The 8,706-nt window shown below is 30.1% G+C and overlaps 1 pseudogene; it reads right to left on the bottom strand.

The window, feature by feature from the left end:
* Window positions 1-855: 855 nt before the first annotated feature.
* LOC120195864 lies at window positions 856-4,495 on the bottom strand (annotated as a pseudogene).
* Window positions 4,496-8,706: the final 4,211 nt, after the last annotated feature.

The raw sequence follows: 8,706 nt of genomic DNA, 5'->3' as shown, positions 1-8,706 counted from the left end.
GAAAACACCTCGTAACTCTATCCTTTCTCGTTCAATTTTTCAATTATTCGTTACTTTCTTAAGTATTAGACTTAGGCTTAGTTCGGAAATATTTTTTTAAATGAGATTTTTCGACGCAAAAGCACTATTTTCTCGATTTCTTGATTTGAGTCAATAATTATATCTCAAACGTAATTTTTGACTAAAAATGAATTGTTTGATAATATTTTTTCGTTTCAAACGGAATTTTGAGCCAAAAACACTTCCATAAACATTTTGAAACGCCTCTTTTTACTAACTTATTTGTTTTCTTAGGTTGTTTTTAATTTAAAACTAATTCTAATTTCGTTAAGTCATTCAATTTGTATAGTTAATTTATATGAACGGGTTCCTTAGTCCATGACTCCACATAACAAAATAAATAAGAAAAAAAACTAATAAGCTATACCTTTTTAATGAAATACCATAAAGAAACACTAAAGACATGGAAAACAAATAAAATAACATTTGAAGTGTTCCAAAGAGAAATATATAATAAATTTGAAACATCCTAACAAAAGAAACATATTCATTCACTTTGAAAGGAATGGGATATATTTTTATTTCACCAATTGTAACTTGTTGCACACCAATATGAAAATATGAAAAAAGAAATATTATATCGCTTATGATGAAGGATTGACGCAATATCTTATGCTAGGGACGAGTTTTTGCAGTTTTAAAAATGGAAGAACTCATAAAATTTTAAGAAAGACAACAATAGAATAATAGAAAATACAAAGAAAATATTTAAAATATATGATGATTTAAATTATTTAAGGAAAATGATTACTCCGACCACTGCCCTTCGACCTATCCCTGCTTGTGATGGATAGATCAAAGCCTCCTAACAATGAGATTGACTCCAAATTTGGGTTCGATAATCAACTCAAAGAAGGGCAATGCCTATAGTTTGGGGAGGGAGAAAAGGTGAAGTTTGACAAAGCAAGGGAAAGAAGTAGCTTGAGCTGCCAAGGCAAAATGCTGCCCCAAACACGTATGGGGACCGAACCCGAAAGGCAAATACACATGAGGGGAATTGCAGGCGCCACTCACCCCATTGGCGAACCTTTGGGGGTTGAATTTGTCGGCATCGGGTCCCCATATTTGAGGGTCTTGGTGAAGGGTCACCGGCATTAACCAAAGGTTCACCCCTTTGGGCACATGGAGTTCCCCAAATTTCATATCCTCTAGGGCCTCCCTTGATATTATAGCTCCCGGAGGGTATAGCCTTAGTGTCTCGTTGATCACCATTGTCAGCTGCCATCCATTCACAAATAGTTAATTTCAGTAGACGTGAAGAGATATTTGTTGCCTCGCATGGACGAGTATTTCATTCGACCTGATTTTGATTCGACCAGATTCGATTAAGTCAATTTTTATTTTGAGAATTTTAATTTGAATCCATATGGATAATATTTTTTATGGGTAGGGTTGGGTAAAGTCGAGTTTGGATTTAATGAGAAAAAATCCGATTTGACATAATATTATAATTATCACTTATATATTTATGAATAATTATAATGATACTCCTTTTTATTTCATTTTTCCAATCAAATCTTTATTTCACCTAATAAAAAATAAATTCAATACATACAAACATACATATATATATATATATATATGTCAGGTGCAAATTTTGACCTAAAAATAGGGTCGAGTTTTGGATCATGTGGGACCCTCCTTAAGCATAGGTCAACTTAGGTGCTAATAAGAAGGTTTAATTTTTGGGTCGGATTCCAATGAGACAAAAACTCAATCCGAACTGACCTGACTCATGGTCATCTTTACACTATACCATATAAGTATTCAATCGAGACATGATAAACATATCCTAAATCCTATTATGGCTTGAGTTTGAGTAAGAAGATTTAATTTTTGGGTCACATTAAGGTAGACTAAAAAATAAATTCGATCTGATCCATGTCCATCCCTACTCGTAGCCTACAATATAAGTATTTGATCTTGACATGATAAACTATGCTATCGATGGCTGTAGTAGGGTGATTGGACTGTCATTATCAAATGGTTGAGAATATTTAGAACATATACTACTTTATAATCACATTAGTTTAATAAAAAATATTTATATCCTCGTATTCATGTCTTGAGAATTGTTGGTTGTATTGTACTTACTGTCTTCATGCGACGAATCATATCAGCATCTGGTACTTTGCCCCCACAAATCTGAAGAACCTCAGCACGAACTTTGTCTTGCCAGTTAGGGTTCAACGCAAGGAGCAACAAGGTCCAAGCAGCTGTGATGGCAGTTGTCTCATACCCAGCAAAATATATGTTCTTGCAGTTGTCAACAATGAAGTTATTAGTTGCATCATGTCCCAAATCACTGTTCTTAGCACCTTCTAGGATCATTTCCAATAGATCTCCCTTCGACGTTTCTTCCTTCGTTTTGTTTACGGCTTTCAAGATTAAAGCTCGAACTTCTTTCTCCAACCTCCATATCTCCCTATTGCTCTCCGTCGGAAGATATCTGAAAAAAATGCCGAATTCATCGGTTTCGTATTCGACGACCAAACGGAAAGTTAAATCGAAACAGAACCGAGCGAACCTCAATCCGGGGAAGCCATTGGACAAAACCTTTCTGGACATGGCTTCTTGTAGTGCTCTGATTTTGAAGAAGATCTCTTCTCCTTTGGCATAATTGCTTCCGAAACAAGCCCTCGAGATAACGTCCCTCGTAAACCTTCGAAAACAATCGTCGACCTTTATGTCCGCCGCTCCGCCCCCACCGTCGACTTTGCTCTTCCACCAGTTCACGACCATCACCGAACAGTCCGCCATCAAGTGTGTCATGCCCTACAACATATGGAACAACTTATGTACAGTTGAACACACAAGAATATAAATTAGAGAGTCCAAGGTTAAATGGACATCGTACCTTGACCTTATCCATGTATAATTCAGGAGCAATGATTTTCCTTTGATGTGCCCATAACTCACCATTTGAAGTTAGAATGCCTTTGCCAAGAAGAGGACCTCGCTCCTTTTGTTGATAGGTAGGATTTCCAAGGTCCATTGATGTGCATGTAATTATTTCCTTGACCAAGTCAGCGTCGATTATGTGTAAAATCTGTATGTTCCCAAGCGAAAACAAAAATGTGGGACCTGCAAAATTAAATAAGTTTAATTCTTTTTCTTTCTAAACCATTTAAGATGTGAGTACTAGGGAATAAGGATGGGCATGGCACCTGAAAGATTCCGATTTGATCTGATATGATTGAATTGGATTTTTAAAAAGAATTTGTATTTGGGTCGAGTCTTGTTTTTCAGAAGTTATGTTCTGGTCGAGTTCGAATTTAGGATGAAAAATACTCGACTTGAAAAAAATTAAAATTTTATCTTATATATTTAGTGATAATTACAATAATACCCTACTATAAATTATTTTTTTCAATTAAATCTCTACTTTTATTGAATAAAAATAATAATTTTTAATAAATATAATATTTCGGGTCGAGTCAGGTTCATATTTTATCTCAAGAAGGCGGGTCGGATGGAAGGTGTAAATTTTCTAGTCAGATTGGGGTCGAATAGAGAATATATAATTTTTATGTCGGATCAGATGGACCGAAAATTTGACCGGACTCATACCCATCCCTAGATGTAACCTTGAAGCTTAAGTTAAATAGATGGCAGCTAGAAAAGTCGCATCCTGCAAATATTAATTTTTTTATATTTTTTATTAATATATATATTTTTAATTTTTATAAATTTGTCCCATTTAAAAATTTGTCAATTGATTTAAAATCTTTCATCCATTCATATGTAGAAGGTTTGAGCTTTTGAATCTTTATTATTTGAATATATATCATTTAAATATTTCAAGTAGAATGAAATATTTGTAAAAACATAGAATAAAATAAGTTATACAGTTTGATTAAATATTCATTTTAATTCATTTTTTTTATATTTTGGTCTCAACGTTTCATTTTAAGCAAAAACGACCTTAATGTTTGACTAAATAATTATTTTAACCTTTAGTGTTTCATTTTAGGCCAAAATGACAAACGCCTTTTCTTATCCTAAAATAAAATATTAGATGCCAAAATGCTTAAAAAATAAAAAGAAATAATAGAAACTAAGGTGACTATTTAAACAAACGATAGGGGTATTTGTTTTTTAATTATTCCAAAAATAAAAAGTTATTGACGGAAGAAAAATATGGAATGAAATTACCATATTGTTGTGTCCATTGTTGGAAGAAAGGGAAGACAGTGGAAGAAGTGTTGTGGGTAATCCGTTGCTGTTCACCTAGCTGTGATTGTGCCCTCTTGATATCGAGTGTATTCCCGAGCAGAAACGTGGGAGGGGGACCCTTGATCCCTTGCTTCCTGAGCTTGGAACTAAGCCTCCTTGGCGTCAAAATCATTGAATCAAACACCTGGATCAGCACCGCAGTCAACCCTATCAACAGGCTTGTTCCAATCATCTTCACCACCACCAATGGAACTTCCATGCCTTCTATCCCTTTACTTTTTGGCCTGCAAATGTACTCACGATCTTTGATGCTTAAGATGTATGTGTATATATACACACACACACATATATGCATAAAACAAAAACAGGTATATTGAGAATTTATTAAAAAAATGTTGAAGATTAGGTTAAGCTGGAGGATGTTGCAGCTTCCTATATATATGCTCAATTTTGGACTGTTGCAAAACAAATATATCAATTTACAATTCACTTTTTTTTGAAATAATCATTGGTATCCGATCTATTGACCGACTAATCTAGATCGGCACTGCAGAGGCAATAGCAACCCTCCAAACTCAGTTTACTCCATTCACAAACAACATAATTTGAATCCCTTTGCTTAAAGAATCTAGTGCAACATCCCACTAGGCCAATTGATCGTTGATTCAAATCACAATTCACTTTTTCCTGTTAAACTTGTAATTATTTCCTAGTAGATTCGGACGAGATGAATTTTAATTTAAGCCATTCCGATCCAGTTTTATGTATAATAATGAAAATGTTTTCTTTTACTTAATTTTGTTATTAAAAATATATAAGTTTTATAATTTAAGTAGAATATTTCATGATATTTCCCGACCTCAGAATCAATTATGAATTATTTATTTATTTTATCAATTCTTTTATAATTTCTTTGTAAATAAAAATTATATGTTTAATAAATTATTTATAGATTTAAAAATTTTATATTTTATTTTGAGCTCATCAAGTGACTTCAAACAACTTTGTATGTGTGTGTATGTGCGTTTTTAATTATTAAAAAAAATTCTCAAAAAATACTATATTTTAGTCAACTTAAGGTTATTCAATGTTTTTTATATTTTATTTAAATATTATTTTTTTAACTTTTATTATGTATAAAAAACTATTTATCTTTTTGAAAAGTTTTTAATAATAATATTAAACACTTCAAATTTAAATTTATTTCAAAATATACTTTAGATTCTTTTTTATAATATTTTTATGAAAAAATCTACGATGCTTGACGAGCACCACTAACGACGAGTACCATTAATTTAATTTAAAAAAATTAAAATCATAGAAGGCTCTGTATAATTATAAATTAGTTTAAAATTTAAAAATAAATTATTTAAAATAAAAAGATAAACTATATCAGTGGCCACCTGATATGATCTCGATTATGTGTTTCGAGTTATATATGTTGTTGCCCGATCGTGATTCTAATAAGAAACTCTGCAGTGCTTGAAGTGATTCTGAAAGTGCAAAATTAATGTACGTTGTTGCCCGATCGTGATTCTAGTAAGAAACTCCGCACTGCTTGAAATGATTCTGAAAGTGCAAAATTAACGTTGTGAATATGAGATAAACAAATAAAGAATGAAATTGAAAAGGATGTGGATGGATTTGAAGTTGTTTGCAAATGAAAGAAGTGTGGTGGTGATAACGGTTGAATGGATGTAACGAAAATGGTGAAGGATGGTTGTAGTCGGCGATGAGGATGATAGAAATTAAAAGGATGGATTGTAACCCGTTAGCTATATATAGATAAGAACCAATAATATAATATGATGGAATCAAGGAGAAGAGGATGGAACGTGACCCACTAGCTATAGGTGAGCTAAGAACCAACATTATAATAAAATGAAATGGAGGAAGGCTTCAAGACTGACAAAAAAACGATAGAGTTCTAATCCAAGAACTAAAATGAAAGAAACCTTTCAAAGAAACCAATAAAGTTCTAATTCAAGACTAACGCTATATGTTGATGAATGAACTAGTTTAATTAATGAATTAATTTTATTCAATGAACTAGATGTATGAATGAAGTAGCTTACTAAATGATCTAAATGTGCATAAATGAACTACTTCCCTAAATGAAATAGATACTTTAAATGTAATGCATGATTAAATGAACATCGCACTTATTAAATGCAATGAATGTCATGCAACTAATAAAACTCATGCAAATTCATGCAATGAATGATATCATATGATAAGTATATCCCAAAGGTAAATACAAACATATGATAAAATATAGTGCATAAATGAGCAGGTATAGGATGAAGTAAGGTAGATCTCCCTTTGAATCAGCCTTGGTGAACTTCAATGATTTAAGCAGATCAAGACAAAGTTAGGGCTAATTGGGATCACATCACCACCTAACTATTGCCACTTTTCATTTTGACCACCATTTTTGAAAATTTGTCAATCAGGTCACTCAACTATTTAAATACATTCAATTAAGCCACTTGTCGTTAATATTTAATAGAGAAGCTGATGGGACAGTTAAAATATTTGGTATAATTACACACTTGATCGTTGTTACTTATATATTCTATCAATTTGATCATAATTTTAATAAATTAAAATAAACTTAACCTCAAATCAAATAGTGCTATGTGTTACTGGATCTTACCATCAACATGTAAACTTTAATTCCATTTGTGTGCCTAATTGAAATATGTAACTTATATTATTTGTAGGAATAATGGAACTTTGCGAGCATATCTCTAGACATTATTTCATTACAATAATTTCAATCGAATTAAAGTAAATTTTAAAATATTAAATTAAGTTTGAAATCGTGTGAATCAATGAAACGAATAAATGAAATATCAAAAATATATAAATGTAGTAATAATCTATTGGAAATTTTTGTTATAGGAAAATATTAATTATATGTATAATAATTTTGGTTGATTGTTTTTTTTTTCAATGATGTTATTATCGTGGTGTCATTTTTAATTTATGATGCGGTACTGACCAAACTTTGGAAGATGTCATTTGATTTGAGGGTTAAGTTCATTTTAATTTATTAAAATTAGGATCAAATTGATATAATATATAAGTAACAATGACCAAATGTAGAATTATACCAAATATTTTAACTATCACAATAGCTTCTCGTTAAATATTAACAATAAGTGTCTTAATTGAATGCATTTAAATAGTTGAGTGATCTGATTGAAAAAAATTCAAAAATGACAGTCAAAATGAAAATAAACAATAGTTAGGTGGTCATTGGTATATTTTACCTTTTATTTTAAATATTTACCTTTAATTTTTTAACTAGTTTATAATTATATGTTGAGTATTTTAGAATTTAAACTTTTATATATTAAATTAATGATATTCATCGTTAGTAATGCTCATCGGTACCCGTCGATAGAGGTGTTCAAAAAAATCCATATCCGTTAATCGAAACCATTAATTGGTATATTCTATACATTTAACATGTTAATTAATCGAACCGTTAATACTAAACGATTTCGGTTAACCAAACCACTAAAAATGATGGTTAACGGTTAAAGTTACGGTTACAAATTTTGATAAACGATTAACCGTTAATAAATTAAATTTATAATTAAATTTATAATTTATTATCTTTTTACACAAATAAAATAAAATTTCCTATTATTTATAATTTATATATATTTTAAATAAATTTTGTATACAAATAACCTAATATGTATTTTTATTTTTTATTTATTTTAAAATATATAAATATACTTATACCAATATAATTATTTGTTTACCTTTAAGTATTAAGATATTGTGAGATGTACATACTTACACTAATGTAAGTATATATTAAGTGCTACATTTTATTTTATTTTATTCACTTACATTAGTGTAAATATGTGTTAAGTTATATATATATTTTTATTTTATCTACTTACATCGATGTAAATATGTGTTAAGTGTTATATTTTTTTATTTTATTCACTTACATCGATGTAAGTATGTGTTAAGTATTATACTTTTTTATTTTATTCACTTACACCGATATAAATATGTGTTAAGTGTTACACATTCTTTAATTTATTCACTACATCGATTTAAGTATGTGTTAAGTGCTATATTTTTTATTTTATTTATTATATCAGTATAAGTATGTGTTAAGTACTATACTTTTTAATAGTATGAATTATAAAAAAAATTGTAATAAGTTAATTGTAAGTTAATATGCAACCGAACGGTTAATAACGATCAATCGTTAATAGTTAACCGTTTTTTAATGATTAAATTACGATTAAAAAATCTCATAATCGTTATAACAACTAACCGACTGTTTAAGCTAAATGATATAATTAACCGTCCAAGAACACCCCTACCGTCGTAGAAAAACCATCGTATTCTTATTACATTTTTCAACCAACTAATATATTATTTATTTTAAAAATAAATGGCCTTAAAATAATTTGAATACCTAGAAGCGCTCTTTCTGGC

The sequence above is a fragment of the Hibiscus syriacus genome, unplaced genomic scaffold, assembly GCF_006381635.1.
Source record: "Hibiscus syriacus cultivar Baekdansim isolate YM2019G1 unplaced genomic scaffold, ASM638163v2 tig00117021_pilon, whole genome shotgun sequence".
In the NCBI taxonomy this organism is placed as follows: Eukaryota; Viridiplantae; Streptophyta; class Magnoliopsida; order Malvales; family Malvaceae; genus Hibiscus; species Hibiscus syriacus.
The sequence above is the reverse complement of the archived record's forward strand: the minus strand, read 5'-3'. Positions and strand labels throughout refer to the sequence as shown.